This window comes from Ricinus communis, chromosome 4, assembly GCF_019578655.1.
Source record: "Ricinus communis isolate WT05 ecotype wild-type chromosome 4, ASM1957865v1, whole genome shotgun sequence".
NCBI lineage: Eukaryota > Viridiplantae > Streptophyta > Magnoliopsida > Malpighiales > Euphorbiaceae > Ricinus > Ricinus communis.
The window spans coordinates 18418508-18442904 of NC_063259.1; the positions used below are offsets into that span (position 1 = coordinate 18418508).

At 36.7% G+C, this 24397-nt stretch overlaps 1 non-coding gene across 1 annotated transcript; it reads left to right on the forward strand.

Annotated features, from left to right (window-relative positions):
- The first annotated feature begins 10999 nt into the window (after window positions 1-10999).
- LOC112536983 lies at window positions 11000-11106 on the forward strand. The gene has a single exon (XR_003080905.1). It is a non-coding gene; the product is annotated as a small nucleolar RNA R71 (small nucleolar RNA).
- The last annotated feature ends 13291 nt before the right edge of the window (window positions 11107-24397 follow it).

Here is a 24397-nt window from a genome sequence, read left to right on the forward strand (position 1 = left end):
ATTAGAAAGAGAGGCACAAAAGAAAGGAAAGAAATCGCAAGTCTTTGTTCTTCTCCGTATGGCTGGGTGTAAGGATCAAATCGAATTGATTTAGACAGTAGGGTAGACAAAGAACATAAAAGAAAGGAAGAACGCGAGCGATAAGTCTATGTAGCAAAGCTGATAGGTTCTATACCTTTTTACCCCGATTTTTAGCTTTTTACGAGTTTTTTAATGTATTTTCATCGATTTTTTGTATCGTATTAGATTTTAGAACATTTTTTGGAATTTCAGTTATAGGATGGATTGTAATACTTAAGTTTATATTTTTGCTCTTCATTTTTTTTTATGATTTAATGCATAATAAATAATTGTAACATGACTGCCTAATTAAAAAATAGACATATAGACTCTAGGTTAAATTTGGACCCGACAATGAAAATTGTAGTCCATTAGGGTAATCAATATTAATTGGGCTTAAACTCTAAAATTAAAGTAGACTTAATGGGCCTTGCCATGTTTTAGTTAGAATTAGGCTATATTAGAATTAGGTTAACACAAAACTAGCCTTGTCACAATAAGTAGTCCATTAGGTTTAAAGGTGAAAATCAAAGCATAACTTGTAATTAGGCTAGGACTAAGTGGGCTATATACATAATTAATTAGTAAGTTAGTTTAACAATTATGATATGGGATGGGCTTGAATAAAATGGGCCAAACCTAGGTAAATTATGTGTGTTATTTGGTATGCCTATGTATGAACTGCTTTGTTTATAGGGAATGATTTGTTAAATAGTAAAATCAAAGACTAATATACCCAAATAAGGAAGTTGGCTTTCAGATCCATCTCTAGATTTATGGCATAAGCTTCCTTATGGAATCTGAGAAACGCCACTCATTAGTAAAAGTGTCCCGGTGATTACCCGGATGGCGACTCCTATCTCTGCGCTAGTCTTAGTGACTAGTTAGCGTGTTCCCAATTAGGTTAAAAAGCTTTATAGTGTTGTAGTCGCTAAAGAAACTTGGGTGCCGCCCAAAACTGCCGTCTACAATAGCGACTCCATTGGGGATAAGAGAAGCTGATTCCAATATATGTTTGCCTTTAATTTTATTATTTAATATATTATTCTTGCATCACTGCACCATTTTTCACATATTGTGCACTTTGGTCCCTATAGCCTCGATAACGTCAATTAGTAGTTTTTTGGTTCCACTTGAATCCTCTTATTATGACACCTACAAATAATGAGTGAATATCCTTCATCGCATGGGCTCTTTAGTGAGAAGACGAGCCAAGGAAGAACACCTTTTTACTTGTGGGAGCCTTTTATCCTTACCCAATCCTCGGCTCATGGTAATGATCGTAGTAATCTCCCTTAGGTACCTTTTTGCTTGCTATATGAAATGTTTTTCATTAGAAGTGTCTAAAGCACAAATGTTAAAGGCCTTGGCCCAAAAATGTAGAATTAGGCCCTAGGCCCAAAATATGCACACTTTTATACTTATACTGAGAAACTTTGTCTTATCTGCTTTACATCTGCTTTGAGAGTTTATGGCATGCGTATTGGGCCTACTACCCCTTGTTAATAGGAAGCCCATACCTCAAATCCTAGGGAGTAAAGACCTACTATGAACCGTGTGTGGGAGTAATAAGGTTGGAAGGATGAAATGTATATTATTGTGTGCGAACCCTTTCCTTTTCTTTTTGTCTTTATGCATTCCACGTGCATCATGCACCTCACGCATCGCATTCATTATACTAACCTTTTTATTTAGCCATATAGATTCTTTTATGGGTTGAAAGAGGTAAAATAGTAGAAGATTGAAAAGAGTGCTTATTTTTCTGAAATCTGAGCTGTGTTAGAGCACCTTGAAAGACCAAGATGGCCAACGAGAGAGCTAATGAGCAAGATGTTGAGATCCTCAAGAAGGTCGTCATCGACGATTTGAATGGTATGGTTTAGGAAGTGCTCTCGCAACTCTTGGCTGGGACGATTGCAAACCAAGCCCTACTTGCTACTCCTATTGTGTCGGCTAATCCCCTTATAGTTGTTGACCCGACTATAGTTACCATTGAGACTATTGTTGCCGTGACCAATGCTTATGCTGAAGACTCAATTAGAAGGGGATTATTGCCCCAGAATTTTTAGGACTTTGATGAGTTTATGCTAGACCAGACTGAGAGGGAGACTGCCATTGGCACTAATGAAGTTGTGAGTGGCCTGAGCACCAGGCTTGACACCAATGTTAGAAATCAAATATTTGGACCCTACCTCTGAAAAGGACCAAGTTTGTATAGTGGTCTGAAATGTTCTTCCAGTATGGGTTGAAAGGTTGCAAATGCTGAACCCAAAAACCTTATGGACTTATATGATGATGGACTACAAGTTGAGAAAATAGAGAATGATAAAAGAAAGATGGTGAGAGCCGGTGGAAGGGTGAATTACCAAGCTGGAGGAGCAAGACCCTAGATATGAATCTTGTGCAAAAACCGAGAAAGTTCTCCAACTTCAAGCAACCTCTCTCTAAAATCTTCGAGAGATTGGTAAAGAACGACATGCTCCAACCTACCACTTTTAAGAACCTGAGGTTAGGCTGAGGTTAATCCAACCAAAATCACCTTTTTGAAATCAATTTGGAGTTAATTATCAAGAAGAATAAAATATGAGGGTCAAAATGATGGATTTCATAAGATCAGGGACCTAATTGTAAATGTTTTTAAACTTCCCTTGAGTAGAGCCAATCGAAATCAGCTTCTCTTATCCCCAAAATGATGGACTTTACAAGTGTCTTTAGCGATAACAACACTGTAAGGATTTTCAACCTAGTCACAAATATGCTAACTAGTCATTAAGACTAGCGTGAAGATGGGAATAGTCATCCGGGTAATCATTGGGAAACTTTTACTAATGAGTGGCGTTTCTCATATTCCATAAGGAAGCTTTTGCTATAGAGTCCGAATATAGATCTAGAACCAACTTCCTTATTTATGTATATTAGTCTTTAATCTTATTTTTCAACAAATTATTCCTTATAAATGCAAGCAATTTATACACAGGTATACCAAACAACACATTTAAATCTAGCCCATTTTATTTGAGTTAAGCTCATATTAGAATTATTGGCCCAATCTACTAGCCAATTATGCATGTAGCCCACCTAGTCTAACCCAATTAAATGTTATGCTTTTGATTTCCAGTAGTTAGACCTAGTGGACTACATATTATGATAAGGCCCTATTCAGTGTAATCCTAATTCTAATTATGTCCAAAGCCTAACTAAGTATGCCAAAGCCCGTTAAGTCTACTTAGATTTTAGGGTTTTAGGCTTAGTTGAAGTTGATTAGGCTATTGGACTACCAAGTTCATGTTGGATCAATTTTTAACCTTAAGTCTATGTGCTCATTTTTAATTAATCAATCATGTGATCACATATTTAATTAACATACAATAAATAAAATAAATAAAATAAAGCATAAAGTAAAACCTAATTATTGCAACCCACCTACACCTAAAATTGCAAAAAGGCAATGACCTAAAAATTATACAAAAGCCAAAATACATCAGAAAAATGTCCAAAAATTGAAAGAATGCTAGCTAGGCACAAACAACCATCAGCTCTCTATGTAGAGCCGATCGACTTAACACAGAGCCAATTGGCTTTGCACTGAGTCAGTCGGCTCTAAGGTTTCCAAGCTGATTTTTATCATTCCTTAATACAATTTTGCATCCCTAGAGCCGAATTTTACATACATAGACATTAAAATCGATTAGAATAAAAGAAAAATAAGATAAAAATATTAAAAATAAAAGTGATAGAAGTTAATTGAATAATTAAAACCCTAAATTGACAGAAACCTTAAGTTTAGTAAACTAGCAGATGGCAGAATCAATCAAGAAAATCATGTTTAACAGGTTTAATTACCTAGTCATAATGGAAAAATAAATCTAAATATTAATCCTATAACATATTTCTAATTAGATCTAAAATCGTAATTGGCAAGATATCATATTTCAAAATCCTAAGTTCTTATTATCATAATCAAATCCAATAATCATGCATATTCATCAAAATCTCTAACTTAATCATACTTATCATATATCAAAATCCTAATTATGTTTCTAAACACAGATAATTAAAAAGAAAGCAAAATAGGAATGAAAGAACCGATTTTATGAAGATGGTGCATCTATGATTGAAGGAACCCTCAGGTTGTCATCATGAATGTTAGATCTGCAGTCTTAAGCAATAAGCATGCAGTCGAATCAAAAACCGGGTAGAAACACAGTGCTGGATCTGGCTTAGAAAAATCTTATGTAGATTTAGAAATAGTTTCTAAAAATGGTCTTTCTTTAGTGGCTTGTTTGGTAAAACTGTTCTTTCTTTAGTGGCTTGGATCCTCTAATGATAACTAAGAACGACAGTGTTTTTCTTTCTTTTCTCTTTAGATTTTCGCTCTGTTTTTTCTTTCTTAGTGTTTTCAAATGTCGATCTCACTTACTGCCAATTTCCAATTCTTGATTTCCCCTCAAAATCTTAAACACCTCTTTCTATTTTTAGAGGTACGGTCTCAAGGGAAACTCTAAACAAAGCGATAGATTTTAGGAATATATTGATAAATATTAGATTTTAATTTTAAAATTCAAATGATTATTGATAAAAATAATGATTATCGTTAAGGAAACCTTCTAGAATCTGTATATGGACGTGAAATTATCATAAAAAACAATGTTGGATTGTAAAAACCCAATCGCACTATGTAGAGCTGATGGGCTCTATGTACAGCTGATCGGCTCTACATATAGCGATCGGCTCTACACAGGAAAAGTTTATGAATAACTTGCAATTAGGTCCTTGAATTTGTAAAAACTACTGTTTTGACCCTTAAACTTAATTTTTCTAACATTTAGGTATAAATTGATTTCAAAAAGGTAATTCTAGTAAGATTAACCTCGACCCTAGCCTCAGATTTGCTTTTCCTTCACCTCCCAAGACCCAAGAAGGGAGTAACTTTCTTCATAGAGTTCTCCATTCTTTCCTCGATATCTAGATTCGGAAAAAGGGTGCTGATAGCCGCCCCCAATTTGTTGAGATTTACGAGCATGCAAATGCATTAAATAAATAGAGATAAATAATAAATATTAAGGATACGGTAAAAGGATATATGTGAGCTGTGGAAGCCATGCCTTGTAAGCTCAAACTTGGATTATTGATTCAATGTGGGGCCACGCCCGCTTGAGTTGAGGACTTCGCCTACTTAGGATGAGGATTTTGCTCCATTAGGGATTTGAAGATTTTGCTCCACTAGGGATCTGAGGACTTCACCTACTTGTGTGTTTGAGGACTTCGCCCGCTTTAATTGGGGACTTCGCCCATTTTGATTAAAGGAATACGCATGTTCAATTTGGGAACCACGCTCATTGATTTTGGGAACCACGCCCGATGATTTAGTAACCACGCCTGTTGATTTAAGGACCATGCTCGCTGATTTGAGAACCACACCCATCTAATTTGGGAGCCACATCCGATGACTTAAGGACAACACCTATTGATGAAATCAAGGCTAATCCTTTACCACCAAGCAAGCCACGAATGGATCCATTGAAGTATGAGGGTCCAATCACACGAGCTAGAAGCAAGAGATTCAAGGCTGCTTATGGGCTCTTTATACAACCTACACCTAAGGCAGTGAACCTACCGATGCGACCTAGCACTAGTGAGTATCAAGGTCGTATCCCTGGAGATCGGGTGAACCTAGAGTTACTACTGTTTACTATGTTATCTAGTCTGAAATAGGGTGTGAAAGTTCTAACGTACCAGCTAATGGTTATGAGTGCAAATAAGTAAATGAAGGACAACGAACAATCAAAAGACAATTGCAAGGAGAAAAACAAACCCAAAAGTGAGCCTAAGTGATGGAATTCTAAAGATGGATTTTATGGACTGCTGATCTTGCCTACCCATGCCTAAATCTTGAATTGAATTCCGGTTCCTCTCTCGAGCTTACCGAATTCCTAAACCTGCACTAATCTAATGGAATCTCTTCCTATTGAATTACTACAGATTAGCATTAAGTATGATTTAAAACTATTAAGAGTTATTAATTCTTAATCCGGCGAGTAAATCAACCTTATCTCTAAGTGTTAACTATTAGTCCTTGCTATTCAATGTCCAGTTGTAACAAGCATTTCTCAATGTCAAGAAACAACCCAATAAATAATTAATTCAACGTCTGAAATTAACTGAATCAAACTTTTATTACTAAATAGCAAGAAGATTGCAAGAATGACAATTATAAAACTAACAATTAAGCATAATCCATCAACAAAGGTGAACCCCAATGGGTTCAAAAGATCTAGCTACTCATGTTCATGGTTAAAGCAATTGGGGAACAAAATAAGGAAAAGAAAATTAAAGGCATGTACACCCTTCTCTTTCAAGCTGAATGAAAAAAAAACCCTAAATTTGCAAACTCGAAATCTCAAACCCTAGTTGCCTCTTGCTCGATTTGAGAACTAATCAGCGAACCTCGCTCAATCTTCAATCTATGAAGGGAATCCGATTGAAACCTTGATCCAAGTCTCCTTTTTTCTTGGTTTCAGCTCAGAAAATCCTTAGAGAGAGAAAAATTAGGGTTTTGGACGTTCTAACCCTAGCCTCCTTTTTTTCTTTCCTCTCTTCGTTCTTTTAATTATTTCCCCTGTAACCGCCAACACGACCGTGTTCCTAGCTGTGTTACTCTCTGTGGTCGTGCTCCCTAAAACTTCCTTTTCTTTGATGTTTTGATGCACGCAACACGGCCGTGTTGATGCCCGTGTTAGGAACACGGCCAGTGTTGAAACCAACACGGCCATGTTCAGCTTCCTGATGCTCGTACTTAGCTCGTTTCGGCAGCTTTGACGTCTAATTATGCTCCAATTCTTTCCTTTTTCATTCTTTGACTTCTTTTGGACCTAATGCACACAAACAGATACATAGGGTGAGTGTTGATACCAATTCACATCCAAATATCCATAAAATCGATCTTAAAAACCCCATTTAGATGTGTGTATTTTACGCACATTAAATAACCCCACACTTAGCTCATTGCTTGTCCTCAAGCAATCAAAAGTAAAATAAGGAAAATAAACCACTAAGGAACAATACCTAAACTGACAAACAAGCTAGAGAGCTCCTGCACATATCCTTAACAAGCGTAAGTCAAACAAAAAGAAAAGAAGCAATCAATTTCAAGTATCACAACCAAGATGCCAATAGTTCACACAATACTGTCTCAATGAAATTATTCAGAACCAACTCCTCACCAAATTCACTGTAAATCACTCAAAGTGTTTAAAGGGTAGTGTTTAATCGCTCAATGCATCAACTACTGCCTTACTTACTATATGCTTGCTCTTAAATCCTACTCCTACCACTTATGGAAAGTCAACAACCATGTCAAGAGGTGTTTATAAAGGTTGTAATGGGGATTAGGTAAGGGTAGGTAAATTTGGTCAGAGTTGAACCTATGGTGTTCTGCAATGAAATACATGACCTGCACATAAGTCACAATGATCACAAGGGGTAAACAATGGACAGTAGTCCAAGGTGGGAAATAGGAATCAAGTCAAAATGTTTAGCTCACTTACTTTCTTTCTTTTCAGCACTTTTCCCTCTTATTCTTCTATCTCTTTCTTTTTTTCATAAGGGAAGAACATTCACATAATAGAGTGAATTTCTTTTTGGATTGAAGTAAGCTGCTACAAGATTCCAACGCTATTCCCAAGACAAAAATTCCCAATAAAAACAACTCATATGCAAAATCATAACCCAAAGCAGAATTAAACTAAGTGGTAATGGAATATGATACAGGAAATGGTGAAAGAAGGGGTTATCTACAGAATTAATAAACGAATGAAGGCTATTTGGCTAGAATGAAAAACCTAAGTGCCTCTATCATACCAAAGTATTAAACTCTCCTTGTGGCCCTCAAAAGCATTACCGAGCAAGTTCTAAAAGTAAAGACAGTAATCGGCACTCTCAATAAGAAATAAATACAAGCATATAAAGTGTACGCGTAAATTTAGGCTCAATTTCTCATAAGTGTGCCTTTGAGTAGGTTCCAAACAAAAATCATCAAAACAGAATTAAATAAACCAAAGCAACTTAGTGCACAACTCAAACTAATTATCTTACATTCTTCCGTAAGACTCAACACTATCGGTTTTACCCGATCATATGGACATAAACAGGATTTCAAAAGCAAGTCAACAGTAAGAGCATCGAAACAAAGTGAAAAATTTTCAAAATTTTATAAAAAATTGCACAAAGAATAAGCAAATTACTGAGACGGGATAAATATCACCCACCCCACACTTGAAGGACACACCGTCCCTAGTGTACAAAATATAAGAAATCAAAAAGGAAAAAGAAATAATACTGCCCTGACTATGGCTCCAGAGTGAAAGGAGGTGCATCAGCAGGTATATCAGGGGGTTGGCTAGTCTGTGGTAGAGGAATGGCTGGCTGGATTGTAATTAAGAGATTCGTTCATTGCCTTCTTCCAAAAAGGTTCGATAAAAGCTGCACAAATCTATGGTACCTACCCCACACGTGTGAAAAACACTGTCCTCAGTATGAACAAGGTAGGCAGGAATAAAATATGTAAAATGAAGCAGATTATGGGAGTCCATAAAAGAAATTGGAAAACTAAGAGAAAAATAAAACGACATAAAGAGATAAAAACTAGAAAGTCTACTAGATACTGCCCTTGATGTGTACTTTAACACTTCAAAATATGTTAGTCCTCAAAATTAGGTACGAGCATCAAGTAGGCTAACTCCTGCAAGACTCAAGAATAAACACATTCCAAGCAACATCTAGTAAAAGGTTCAATAAGATAGTATCTCCTCAAAATCAAACTTACTAAAAACAGATTGAAATATCTAACTACCAATGACTACATAAAATAAAAAAAATGTCCAAAAATTCAGAAAGCAAAAAAAATAGATTCGGGAATGCCTCCCGACGGCGCTTCTTTTTGTTCGAGTCATCTAGCTGGACTCTACAACAGCATTCCTGCATCGCAGGCAAATTAAGAAGGTAGGCTCAATGTAAGTTGGGGCTTGAGGCATATAAGCGCAACGAGAAGGTCCGATGTGTGCGGTAGATGACCAAGGAGGTGCTCTCTGGACCGATTTGGGATGTCCATTCATCCACTCCGCATTCCGACTAGGTGACCTGTCAAAAACAAACTTGCAGCTACCCTTCTCGGGTCTATCATAGCACAATGTCTCATATTGATACAAGTTATTTGTTTTAGATGAATAACACATATTAATAGGGGAAGAAACATGTATAGCATCATCCATTTGTACATCTTGTGGTTGTGTATTACATGCAAGATCAATTCCATCAATACAACAAATGGCATGAACATGGTCGGTGGAAGAACAATCAAATGAAGGTAAACTAAAAGTGACACAGTCATCCCCTACATTAAGTTCTAACTTCCCCTCAAATACGTCTATTTTAGCTCTAGCTGTGGTAAGGAAAGGTCTCCCCAAAATTAATGGTACACCATGCTCATTGTCCAGATCCAAAACCACAAAGTCCACAGGAAATATGAACTTATCTACCTTAACTAGCACATTTTCCACAATTCCCTAGGAAACTTAATGTAATTGGCTAATTGAATGCACATCCTAGTGGATTTTGCCTCCCTAAACCTAGTACGATTGAACAAATTAGTGGGCATGACATTTATGCTAGCCCCCAAATCAGCTAATGCATCATCCACACACAAATTACCTAAAGTGCAGGGAATAGTGAAACTCCCTGGATCGTGACGTTTCTCTGGCAACTTGCTCTGAAACACCGCTGAGCATTCCTCATTGAGCTGAACATAGGCGACCTCCTCCAACTTCCTTTTTCTGCTAAGTATGTCCTTTAAGAACTTAGCATACTTCGGCATCTGTTCCAATGCATCAATAAAAGGCAAGTTAATATGTAGTTGTCTAAAAATATCTAAAAACTTACTAAACTGCTCTATCGCCTCTACTTGTTTAGTTCTAGCAGGATAAGGAATCTTAGGTTGATATTCTCTGACTGGAATTGATTTCACCTTTTGTCCCTCAGGTTCCCTAACCTTACTGCTTGCCTCAACCTGCACATTGATAGTGGCGTCATCAAAAATAGGCTTAGAAGGAGCTGAAACTAACTTACCTGAACACAAAGTGATGGCATTCACGTGCTCCCTCGGATTAGACTCGAGTGCTCGGAGCGCCCTTGCCGCCTCTCGCATAACATCTTAGAGATTTGGCCAATCTGGGTCTCCAAGTTCCGAATCGAGGCCTGCTGGTTCCTAAGTGCACTATCAATTTGCTGAAACCTCATCTCCGTAGACGTCACAAACTTCATCATAAGCTCCTCTAAATTTGACTTCTTTTCTAGTAGAGGAGGAGCTTGTGCAGGCCCAGCTAAATGTTGCTACTACCGATGAAGTCTCCGAGAATCAGTGGACCCCCGAGCGTTATTGTTCCTCCAACTGAAGTTGGGATGATTGCGCCACCCAGAGTTGTATGTATTGCTGTAAGGATCGTTATGCTGCCTTGGGGCATTCCCCATATAGTCAACCTGCTCAACATCAGAAGACATAACAGAATTAGATGGAAAAGTAGTAGAGGATGAAGCAAACATACCTCCCGCGGTATAGTTCGCACTGTAATGCGGGCCACCACAAAACTCGCAGCCAACGTATGCTGCATGAACCGGCATCTGGAGTTGGTCGATCTTCTTGGCTAGAAGCTCCACTTGAGCTGCCAAGGCTGCTGTAGAGTCCATTTGGTTGACCACTCCCTGTCTTCTTGGTCGGCTCCTAGAGGATTGCCACTGATAGTCGTTCATGGCCATTTCCTCTATCAGGTTCTGAGCCTGCTCGGGCGTCTTACTATTTAGCGCCCTACCTGCTGCAGCATCCACCATCTGCCACGTTGCAAGATTCAACCCGCTGTAGAAGATTTGAACCTGCATCCACACTGGCAATCCGTGATGTGGGCAGCATCTAAAAAGATCCTTAAACCTCTCCCATGCATCGTACATGCTTTCATCATCAAACTGCATAAAAGAAGATATGTCATTTCTAAGTTTTGCAGTTTTAGCTGGACGAAAATACTTGTATAGAAATTTTTCGGCCAACGCCTTCCAGGTAGTGATCGTCTGTTGTGGAAGAGATTGCAGCCATCTCTTTGCTCTATCCCTCAAGGAAAATGGAAACAATCTCAGCCGAATGGCATCATCGGTTGTTCCATTTATCTTGAATGTGTCACAAATCTCTAAAAAGTTGGAGATATGTGCATTGGGATCCTCACGGGCAATCCTCTAAACTGCACGCTGGATCATCCGGATAACATTGGCCTTTATCTCAAAATTGTTGGCCGCCAGTCCGACTATACTCATTTCGTCCCATCTAAAGAGGGTCGAGCAAACTCGCATACATGGTCCTTTGATCATCATCGGCACGGGGTCGAGGTTCTCCATCAGCCAACTCCTTGAACTCGAACTCAGAACTCGTCCTCCTCCTCAACTGCCTGCAAACGTCGTCTCAATAATCTGAGAGAGCGCTCCGGGTTAGATAATGGTGCTATAGGATCAGGGTTAGAGCTCCTGGTCATATACTACCTAAAACCGAAAACCAAACAACCACCAATCAATTAAAAATAATATAACAATAAATAAAAAAATAAAGAATAAATGAATAAACAAACAATGACTAAATTAACATAAAAATAATTCACTCTAGTTCACCGTTACTGTGTCCCCGGCAACAGCGCCAAAAACTTGATGGGCTCTTTATGCAACCTACACCTAAGGCAGTGAACCTACCGATGCAACCTAGCACTAGTGAGTATCAAGGTCGTATCCCTGGAGATCGGGTGAACCTAGAGTTACTACTGTTTACTATGTTATCTAGTCTGAAATAGGGTGTGAAAGTTCTAACGTACCAACTAATGGTTATGAGTGCAAATAAGTAAATGAAGGACAACGAACAATCAAAAGACAATTGCAAGGAGAAAAACAAACCCAAAAGGGAGCCTAAGTGATGGAATTCTAAAGATGGATTTTATGGATTGCCGATCTTGCTTACCTGTGCCTAAATCCTGAATTGAATTCCAGTTCCTCTCCCGAGCTTACCGAATTCCTAAACCTGCACTAATCTAATGGAATCTCTTCCTATCGGATTACTACAGATCAATATTAAGTATGATTTAAAACTATTAAGAGTTATTAATTCTTAATCCGGCGAGTAAATCAACCTTATCTCTAAGTGTTAACTATTAGTCCTTGCTATTCAATGTCCAGTTGTAACAAGCATTTCTCAATGTCAAGAAACAACCCAATAAATAATTAATTCAACGTCTGAAATTAACTGAATCAAACTTTTATTACTAAATAGCAAGAAGATTGCAAGAATGACAATTATAAAACTAACAATTAAGCATAATCCATCATTAAATTAGCAAAGAGTTCATTCTCCCTCAACACAAATAACACTTCTATAACATGGCTAATATGCTCACTAACATATTTACTGTAAATTAAGATATCATTAACATATACTACAACAAAGCTACCAATAAAGGACATAATACATGATTCATCAACCTCATGAAAGTACTTGGAGCATTAGTTAGTCCAAATGGCATGATTAACCATTCAAACAAACCATCTCTTTTCTTGAAATTCATTTTCACTCATCTCCAACACAAATTCTAATTTGATAATAACCACTTCTAAGATTAATCTTTGTGAACAGTAGAGCCAATGGGTTCAAAAGATCTAGCTACTCATGTTCATGGTTAAAGCAATTGGGGAACAAAATAAGGAAAAGAAAATTAAAGGCATGTGCACCCTTCTCTTTCAAGCTGAATGAAAAAAAAAACCCTAAATTTGCAAATTCGAAATCTCAAACCCTAGTTGCCTCTTGCTCGATTTGAGAACTAATCAACGAACCTAGCCCAATCTTCAATCTATGAAGGGAATCCGATTGAAACCTTAATCCAAGTCTCCTTTTTCTTGGTTTCAGCTCAGAAAATCCTTAGAGAGAGAGAAATTAGGGTTTTGGACGTTCTAACCCTAGCCTCCTTTTTTTCTTTCCTCTCTTCGTTCTTTTAATTATTTCCCCTATCGCCGCCAACATGGCCGTGTTCTTGGTCGTGTTGGGGACACGGGCTGGTGTTCCTGGCCGTGTTACTCTCTGTGGTCGTGCTCCCTAAAAACTTCCTTTTCTTTGATGTTTTGATGCACGCAACACGGCCGTGTTGATGCCCGTGTTAGGGACACAGCCAGTGTTGAAACCAACACGGCCATGTTCAGCTTCCTAATGCCCGTACTTAGCTCGTTTCGACAGCTTTGACGTCCAATTATGCTCCAATTCTTTCCTTTTTCATTCTTTGACTTCTTGTGGACCTAATGCACACAAACATATACATAGGGTGAGTGTTGATACCAATTCACATCCAAATATCCATAAAATTGATCTTAAAAACCCCATTTAGGTGTGTGTATTTTACGCACATCAGCTGCCTTGTGTTCTTTCATGGTCCACATGATAGATAAGATGCATTCAAGAAGCAAGGATAGCGAGTTGGACTTAGAAGATCAAGATTCAACTTTGATTAATTGTATTTCATTCATGGATTAAAGCCCAACGTAAAGACATGAAGATCAACTCTGATTTATGTTGAATTCAAGCCCAAAAGTAAAGCACAAGTCCAAGGTTGAATATTCAAAATCAAAATCCAAGTCAAACTAGGAGTTTTCTTTTAACAAGTCCAAGTTAAAATAGGAGTTTTCTTTTCTTTTAATTCAAAGTTTTATTTATTTAGGAATCTTGGCCACATATCCTAGTCATTCTAGGATTAGGATTAATATGTTTTAAACTTTATAAATAGAGCTATGTAATTCGGCAAACACATATCTTTGATTGAATAGAAAACCTTATTTTTACTTAAAGAGTTTGTTTAAGTGTTCTTGAGATTAAAACTTATTGTTTAGGTTTTAATTTCACTTCTACCTTAATTTAATTCTATTAACTTGTTAGTTTCTAGGATTAATTAAGTTCATCCTATTATAGCTATTGATCTTATTTCTTTATAAATAAGGGTGATAGTTCCATAAATATCTTTTGGCAAACCTTATAAGTATCGATCTTGGCGGATTAATTAAGTTCATCCTATTATAGCTGTTGATCTTATTTCTTTATAAATAAGGATGATAGTTCCACAAACATCTTTTAGCAAACCTTATAAGTATCGATCTTGGCGTGTATCCTTCTCTTCCTTAGAAGGTTTACATCATTTGGTATCAGAGCTAGCTTACAAGGTTTAGTTACGTATCCTATTTGTTATCTTCGTTGTTCTTCTACTCACATACTCTTTTGTTTAGTTAAAGTCTTCGAGACGTTCTAGATAAATTGGTTTGTGATATCTTTATCTTGTTATTTCGTTTCCTTTAATTTGCTTGATCATAGTCTTCGAGACGTTTCAATCAAATTAAGCTCTATGTGTTTTTTTTTGTGTTTGGTTATTAAAAGAAGAAAAGAAAAGAAAGAGTATAGAAAGAAAGATTTGGAGCTGATTTAAAAAAAAAAGATTGACTTGGTCAAGGTCAAAATCCAAGGAAAATAAGGTTTGAAGATATCACATAACCTTCTCTTTTCAATTCCTTTTCCTCTTCTACTTCCATCCTTATTCTTAGTTCGTTATTTTATTCTCCTTTTCCTCTAATTCATCTTTAGCTTAATTAATTTATGTTCTAACTTGTTAATTGTGTTTTATTAAGTTAGCTGTGATTTTAACTTTTATAATTTGAGTTAATTTTGAAGGGCATAAAGACAAAACTCTTTCTTTGAATGAGTGCAAACACGTGAGGGAGAAACCAATCTTCTTGAAACCATGTCTAATCAATCTTCTTCCAAAGATTTCGATCACAGAATTCCAGATATGAGAGCATTCATGGAGGCTATAAACTCCAAACTTGAATGACAATGGCTTGATAATGAAAATAGGTATGCTGAAATGATGGATGAACTAATAAAAATCAAATCTGAATCGAGAGGTAGGAGCTTTCGAGATGAGGAAAGTATGTCTAGAGCGAGGAGAGGAACATGGAGAGATGAAGAAGAATGGAGAGATAGAACCGAAACTCACCATAGGAGAAATAAGGTAGATTCAAAATTGGGTAGTATTAAGCTTACAATTCCTTCATTCCAAGGTAAGGGTGATCCCGAGTTGTATCTAGAGTGGGAAAAGAAGGTTGAGAGAGTATTTGAATGCCATAACTATAGTGAGGAGAAGAAAGTAAAATTGGCTGTAGTTGAATTCACCCATTATGCGGCAATTTGGTGGGATCAACTAGTGAGTAATAGGCGTAGGAATGGTGAGGGGGAGATCCAAACATGGGCTGAAGTGAAACGAATAATGAGAAAATGCTTTGTTCCTTCTCATTACTATAGAGAGTTGTACAATAAGCTACAAAGTTTAGTACAAGGGGGAAAAAATGTAGAGGAATATTATCAAGAAATGGAGATTGCATTGATTATGGCCAATATAGAAGAGGATAGGGAGGCTACTATGGCTCGATTTTTGCATGGTCTTAACAAAGATATTGCTAATCTTGTTGAATTGCAACATTATGTAGAGATGGAGGACATGCTACACATGGCAATCAAGATAGAGCGGCAATTGAAGCAAAAGAGCAAGAACTCATCTTCAACAAATTCTAATTGGAAATCCAATTGGAAAGGTCCAAATTCTGCCCAAAATAAAGGAAAGGAAGTGTCTAAAGATAATAAAGGCGAAACAAAGAGGGATCAAAGTAATAAAGGCCGAACTCAAAAAGGCAAGCCCAAAAAGATCCAATGCTTCAAATGCTTAGGCTATGGATATATCTCTTCTCAATGTCCAAACAAGCGCACTTTAATATTAAAAGGAGGCGAATTGGTGTATGCTAGTGAAGAAGATAGTGGAGCTGAAAGTGATGAAGATTCAATGCCCGAATTGGAAGATTGCTATTCTGATGATGGAGCTAAGCAAGAGGGGCATTCAGGTGAGCTATGTGGAGTCACCATTAGATCCTTGAACGTGCAACAAGGGGCTGATGATGAAAGCTAAAGAGAGAACATCTTCCATACACGTTGTTTGGTAAGAAAAACTCCTTGTGTTTTAATTATTGATAGTGGTAGTTGCACTAACGTTGCTAGCACAATGATGGTGGATCGATTGAAACTTCCAACAACCAAATATCCAAAACCATATACTCTTCAATAGTTGAATGATTCAGGAAGTATCAAGGTTACAAAGCAAGTTAGGGTGGCGTTTGGTGTGCAAAAGTTCCAAGATGAAGTATTGTGTGATGTGATCCTAATGCAAGCTTGTCATCTACTTTTAGGAAGGCCATGGTTGTTTGATAGAGATGTCATCTACAAGGGGCGTTCAAATTGCTATTGTCTTACACTTCATAACAGACTTTATACTCTTACACCTTTAAGTCCAAAGATTGTTAATAAAGACCAACGTACAATGAAACTTAAAGTTGCTGCCTATGAAAAAAAAAAGAAAGAGAGAGAAAGAGTGCACGTGAAAAAGAAAAGGTGCACAAGCAAAAGGAGAGCTATGTGGAAAACCATGAGGGGTGTGAGGAAAGAGAGGAAAAAGGAGAGAAAGAGAGTTTGTGCAAAAAGAATACATTGAGTTGTGAGGCGCAAGAAAAAGGTGAGTTGAGTGCAAAAGAGAGAAAAGTGAGCTTTGTGGCAATAGAGAGAGATGTGAGAAAAGCTTTAATGTCACAAAAATAAATACTTATGCTTGTTTACAAAGAAAGTTTTCTAACCACTAACGATCTTAATGTTTCTTGGCCTTCAAGTTTCAAGTCTCTTTTATAGGAGTTTGAGGACGTATTTCCCGACGAAATTCCAAGTGAGTTACCACCCATTCGTGGAATTGAGCACCAAATTGACTTTGTACCCGGTTCTACCATACCCAATAGGTCGACATATAGAGAAAATCCTGAGGAAACCAAAAAACTACAACGCCAAGTGGAAGAACTTCTTAATAAAGGTATTGGAGCTGTTCTAATGCAAGATGGAAAGCCAATAGCCTATTTTAGCGAAAAGTTGAATGGAGCAAGCCTGAAGTATCCAACTTATGACAAGGAACTCTATGCACTTGTTAGAGCTTTAGAAGTATAGCAACATTACTTGCTGCCCAAAGAGTTCGTGATCCACACCGATCATGAATCCTTAAAGTACTTAAAGGGTCAAAACAAGCTGAATAGAAGACATGCTAAATGGAGTGAGTTTATTGAAGCATTTCCTTATGTCATCAAGTACAAGCAAGGTAAAGATAACATAGTGGCCGATGCTTTATCTAGAAGGTATGCTTTACTTGCTGTTTTAGATGCCAAATTACTAGGTTTTGAACAAATAAAAGACCTATATCATGATGATAGTAATCTCAGCCAAGTGTATAAGGCATGTGAACAAGGTGCGTTTGATAAGTATTATAGGCATGATGGTTTTCTTTTCTTTGAAAAACGTTTATGCATTCCTTCTTGTTCTATGCGTGATTTACTTATGAAAGAAGCACATGAGGGTGGTTTGATGGGACACTTTGGTGTTCAAAAGACTTTAGATGTATTGCATAATCACTTTTATTGGCCTTGCATGAAAAAGGATGTTATGAGATTTTGTGCAAATTGTATTGTGTGCAAACATACTAAGTCTAAACTTTAACCACATGGTTTGTATATGCCTCTCTCTATACCTAGTTCACCTTAGTTTGATATTTCTATGGATTTTGTACTTGGATTACCTAGAACTAGGCATGGGCATGATAGCATATTTGTTGTTGTTGATAGGTTTTCAAAAATGGCACATTTTATAGCTTGTAAGAAAACTAATAATGCGCAACATATTGCTAATCTATTCTTTAGAGAGGTAGTGCGTTTACATGGTATGCCACGCACCATAGTTAGTGATAGGGATACTAAGTTTTTGAGCTACTTTTGGAAGACTTTATGGGGTAAGTTAGGTACACGCTTGTTATTTTCAATAACTTGTCACCCACAAACCGATGGTCAAACTAAAGTAGTAAATAGAACACTATCACAACTACTATGCACCATGGTAAAATGCAACATTAAGAGTTGGGAAGATTGCTTGCCGCATGTAAAATTTGCTTATAATAGAACCATGCATTCTTCAACTAAATTCTGCCCTTTTGAGATTGTCTATGGGTTTGTATCTTTGAGTCATTTAGATCTGATTGCTTTACCTTTAAAGGAATAAACTAACCTTGATGGCAAGAAAAAGGCCAAATATGTGCTTAAATTGCATGAACAGGTTCGAACTAATCTAGAGCGCAAGAATGAAGCAAATGCTAAACACGCCAATAAAGGAAGAAAAGAGGTGATCTTTGAACCCGGAGATTGGGTGTGGATATACATGCGCAAAGAAAGATTTCCAAATCAAAGAAAAAGCAAGTTGATGCCAAGGGGAGATGGACCTTTTCAAGTGTTGGAACACATCAATAATAATGCTTACAAGATTGACTTGCCTGGTGAGTATGGAGTTAGTGCTACATTTAATATTGCTAATTTATCTCCATATTCTTTTGATGAAGGTCTTAATTCGAGGACGAATCCTTTCGAGGAGTGAGGGGATGATGAAATCAAGGCTGATCCTTTACCACCAAGCAAGCCACGAACGGATCCATTGAAGTATGAGGGTCTAATCATACAAGCTAGAAGCAAGAGATTCAAGGCTGCCTTGTATTCTTTCATGGTCCACGTGATAGATAAGATGCATTCAAGAAGCAAGGATAGCGAGTTGGACTTAGAAGATCAAGATTCAACTTTGATTAATTGTATTTCATTCATGGATTAAAGCCGAACGTAAAGACATGAAGATCAACTTTGATTTATGTTGAATTCAAGTCCAAATGTAAAGCCCAAGTCCAAGGTTGAATATTCAAAATCAAAATCCAAGTCAAACTAGGAGTTTTCTTTTAACAAGTCCAAGTTAAAATAGGAGTTTTCTTTTCTTTTAATTCAAAGTTTTATTTATTTAGGAATCTTGGCAACATATCCTAGTCATTCTAGGATTAGGATTAATATATTTTAAACTCTATAAGTAGAGCTATGTAATTCGGCAAACACATATCTTTGATTGAATAGAAAACCCTGTTTTTGCTTAAAGAGTTTCTTTAAGTGTGCTTGAGATTAAAACTTATTGTTTAGGTTTTGATTTCACTTCTACCTTAATTTAATTCTATTAACTTGTTAGTTTCTAGGATTAATTAAGTTCATCCCATTATAGCTATTGATCTTATTTCTTTATAAATAAGGGTGATAGTTCCGCAAATATCTTTTGGCAAACCTTATAAGTATCGATCTTGGTGTGTATCCTTCTCTTCCTTAGAAGTTTTACATCACCTACTGATTTGGGGACCACGCCTATCTGATTTAAGAGCCACACCGGATGATTTAGGGACCACGCCCTTTGATTTGGGAACCACGCCCGTCTGATTTCAGGAACCACATTCGATGATTTAGGACCCACGTCTGTTGATTTAGGGACCACGCCCGCTAATTTGAGACCCATGCCCGTTTGATTTGGGAGCCACGCCCAATTATTTAGGGACCATGCCTGTTGATTTGGAAACCATGTCCTTTTGATTTGGGAGCCACACCCATTGATTTGGTATTTGCAGAGATTTCCCTCTAGCTTCTTAATTACTTTTGCTTTGGGATGCAATTATGTTGTAATTTCTGCTTCAGGTTGTGATTTGGTAAGTTTTCCCAATTCTAGGTGTCCAATTGATAACTTCCTTATTTTCTTGGATAATTTCCGCTTAGGGATAAAAAATAGCGATTTTCCCACTTCATAAGCTTCTACTTCGAGGAGTAAATTAGTAATCCATTTTGAAATTTTTTGCTTTGAGAAGTATACTTGTTCTTTAGAACTTGAACTGGTTCTCCAATTTTAGGATTAGGCTTGTGATCTTTCACTTCGAGATGTCTGATAATATTTCGCTTCAGAAAATAAGCTAATTTACCACTTTGGGGAATGAGCTAATTATCTTTCGCTTCGGGATGTAAACTTGTGAGCTTCTGCTTTGGAAAGTAAACTGAGTGTAGATCAATACTTGTTGCAGCGAGATTCTTATTCATCAAACTTTTATTCATTTTTCTATTATAGGTTACTAGTACATACACAAGTGTACATATATTACATTAAGTAGAAAAGTAATAAGGTTGCATGATATGCATGTTATGACATGTAATATATTTTTAAGAATCATTCTCCAGTTTGGATAGAGGCATTTTGGTGTCCATCAACATCAACACTTTGAGAGTTCGATCTCCTGCTCTTCCGCACATGGCATGGAGCCTAATGGTCGATGGAAAGAGATCGAGACAATAATGCGTATCAGAGACCTAAAAGTCATGATGACCGCAGAAGCATGGTTCTAGAGATAACTCAAACATTCAAGGATTGAATAGTTTTTCCTAGAGGCTGTACTAATACTTGTGTATTGAAAGTTGGCTTCGCGACAATCTCATGCAAATAGCAACTAAATATCTTTTCTTTTCTTACTTTTACACCTTAATTTTTGCCTAAGCTGCCTTTTCGGGTTTTCAACTTAGTATACTCTATTTTTGCCTAAGCCGCCTTTTGATTGATTTTGATATATTTTAATGTACTGTATTAATTTTTAGATCTTTTTCCTTCATAGTTTAGTTGTAGGCTGGGTTGTAATAATTAGGTTTATTTTCTACCTTTTATTTTGTTTATTTTACTTATTGTATGATTACCAAATATGTGTTTATGTGATTGATTAATTAAAACGGGCCACATAGACTTAAGGTTAAAATTAAACCTAACATGAATATTGTAGTCCAATAGGCTAATTAACATTGACTAGGCCTAAAACCTAAAATTGAAGTAGACATAGTGGGCTTTTGCATGTTTTAGTTAGGATTGGGCTTAATTAGAACTAGGATCACAATGAACGGGCCTTATCATAATAAGTAGTCTATTAAGTCTAAAGGCTGGAAATCAAAAGTACAATATTTAATTTGGCTAGACTAGGTGGGCTACATACATAATTAACTAGTAAACTAGGCTAATGACTCCAATGTGGGCTGGATTTGAATAAAATGGGCTAGACCTAGATAAATTATGTGTGTTATTTGGTACGCCTATGTATAGATTGCTTGTATTTATAGGGAATAATTTTTTAAACAATAAAATTAAAGACTAATATACACAAATAAGAAAGTTGCCTTCGAGATCCATCTCTAAATTTTATGGCATAAACTTCCTTATGGAATTTGAGAAACTTCACTCATTAGCAAAAGTGTCCCAGTGATTACCCGGATGGCAACTCTTATCTACGCGCTAGTCTTAGTGACTAGTTGGCACGTTCTTGATTAGGTTGAAAAGCTTTACAGTGCCGTAGTCGCTAAAGACACTTGGGTGCGCGCTTGAAATCGTCGCCCATAGTGGGCCTTGCCATGTTTTAGTTAAGATTGGGCTATACTAGAATTAGGTTCACATAAAACGGGCCTTGTCATAATAAGTAGTCCATTAGGCTTAAAGGTTGGAAATCAAAGCATAACTTGTAATTGGGCTAGACTAAGTAAGCTATGTACATAATTAATTAATAAGTTAGTTTAACAACTCTAGTGTGGGCTGGGTTTGAATAAAATGCGGTAGACCTAGGTAAATTATATGTGTTATTTGGTATGTCTATATATGAATTGTTGTCTTTATATGATTTGTTAAATAAGGAAATTAAAGGCTATGATGGGCTACTGATGCAACCTACACCTAAGGCAGTGAACCTATCGATGCGGCCTAGCACTAGTGAGTATCAAGGTCGATCCTTGGAGATCAGATGAACCTAAAGTTACTACTGTTCGTTATGTTATCTAATCTGAAATAAGGTGTGAGAAGTTGAAATTACTTAACTAATGACTACGAATGCAAATAAATGAATGAACAGCAATTGACAGTCGAAAGACAACCGTAACAAAAGAAGCAAACCCGAAGGGGACCTAAGTGATGGAATTCTAAGGTTGATTTTATAAATTACCAATCTTGCTATCCGTGCCTAAATCCTGAATTAAACTAGGCTCCTCTCTCAAGCTCACCAAGTTCTGAAACCTGCACTAACCTAATGGAATCTCTTCCTATCAGATTATTACAGATTAGCGTTAAGCGTGATCTAGATCTATTAAGAGTTGTTAATTCTTAATCCAGCGAGTGAATTAACCTTATCTCTAAGTGTTAACTACCAGTTCTTACTATTCAATTTCCAGTTGTAATAAGCATTTCTCAATGTCAAGAAACAACCCTAAAGACAATTAATTCAACGTCTCAAATTAACTTAATCAAATTTTATTACTAAACAGCAAGAAGATTACAAGAATGGCAGATAAAAATCTTATAATTAAACACAATCCATCAACAAAGGTGAACCCCAATGTGTTCGGCAGCCCTAGTGTGGGCTAATATTTGGGCTGAAATCTCTTATTTAAGTTCAGAACAATGTTATTGCCTATTTTTCTTATGTGGCAGCTAGGGTTAATAGTTTCACTAAGGTTTCTTATGTTAGGTGGCTATAAAAACGCCCCTTAAGTTGTGTTTTAGGGGATTCGAATTTTGATAAAATTATAGTAGTTGTTTCCTTTGCATATTTGCTTGAATTCTTCAATTCTTGTTGACTGCATAAACCACTTATCAAGGAATTGATCTATCCTTGTGGCGTGTTAAGGGTTAGGGTTTAAAGAACTTAGTTTTCTTTAGATTCTGATCTTGATCAACCATACCTTGCAATCTGATTTAAGCGGTTCTTGGGTTTTGAAACTCAATTTGTTCTTGGGTTTCTAAGATAGTAATTCACGGGTTCATAATCATTAGGGTTCGTGGTTCTAATCCTTGGAGGTTCTTAACATTTGGTATCAAAGCTTTGGCTCTTAAATCAGGTTATTTATCCCTTTTCTTTAAGTTATTGTTTGTTTTCCTTGAGTTCTTGATATTGTTCTTGAAGTATTCTTGGTATTCTTGAATCTACATTGTTTAGTTCTTGTAGTTTTGATTCTGATTCAAAAAAAAAATCAGATCTGAATTAGCAAAAAAAAAAAAGGAATAGGTCTGATTGGTTTGACTGTCTTTGTTAGTGGAAAAACGCGTTTGGTGTTGAAATCATTGTTCTTGGGGTGATTATATAGATATTAGGGTTGTTAAAAGGTTCCTATTACAGCTGCTCTTAAGATTTTCCTAAAATTAAGAGGAAATTAGGGAGATTTTCACAATCCTATACAAATAAGGATTAGGTGGCTGTTTGGGAAGATTCAAAGGGACATTAAATTCCAATGACCTGAGCCCTATACATACCATCTTATTTGAATTAATTCAGCTCTAAATTCGTTTTTGTCCTTCATTTATTCTCCTCTTTGTGTATCTTTTGAGTTTGGGCAGATTTGACACATTTAAAGCATAAAGAGGTAACCTTCTTTCTTGATCAACCTTCTTTGTGATTTTTGCTTCCTAAATCTGTTCCTTACATGTCTTATACATCAAATTGAAGTTTTAATTCGTTCTTGAGCTTGTTTCCAATGCTGTTTGGTTAGAAATTTCCATTCGGGTTGAAACTTGATTGCTTGGTTCTTGAACTTAATTCTTGTTTCTTTCACCTTATTTTCGTTCCTTTTACATGCCCATTGCTTCTTTTTGAGTTTTTCACCGTTCTTGATTCATTAAACACTTGTTTTTGTTACTGTTCCTTCTTTTCCTATTTCAAGCTGAATTGCATCTTTCTTGTTTCTTACATCTAGATTGTTTCTTCATATGTCATTTGCATCCGTTTGAAGTTTTCGCTTGTTTGTAGTCCTAATTTTATTGAAAGCGTGACTATTTGTTTAATTTTCTTGACTTTTGCGTTTTGCCTCAACTAAGCTTTTTAGATCATAATTCTTGGTGCATTGCAAGCATAGTGAAATAACTTGATGTGTGGTTATTGATTCACATAAGAATCCTTGAAAACAAGCTGAGTGGTGTGAGTTTTCAGCCTTGTGTGATCATTCTTGATTGTGCGAAACATGAGTGACCATCCCCATTAATTGAGAGTAAACACGTGAGGGAGTGTTGGTGAGGTCCTTAATTTCCTTCGATTTTTTTTATTGCATACTAACTCTTATTGCAGCATGTCAAGTGGTTCTAGTGGAGGTAATAATGTGCCAACTACCTGCATACCCACGGCACAAATGCATGAAAATGAGAGGGTGCAATGAAGCATAAGAAATATGAATGAGCAAATGGAGAGGTTGCAACTTGACATGGCAGCCCAACGAAGGGAAATGGCAACCAATCAAC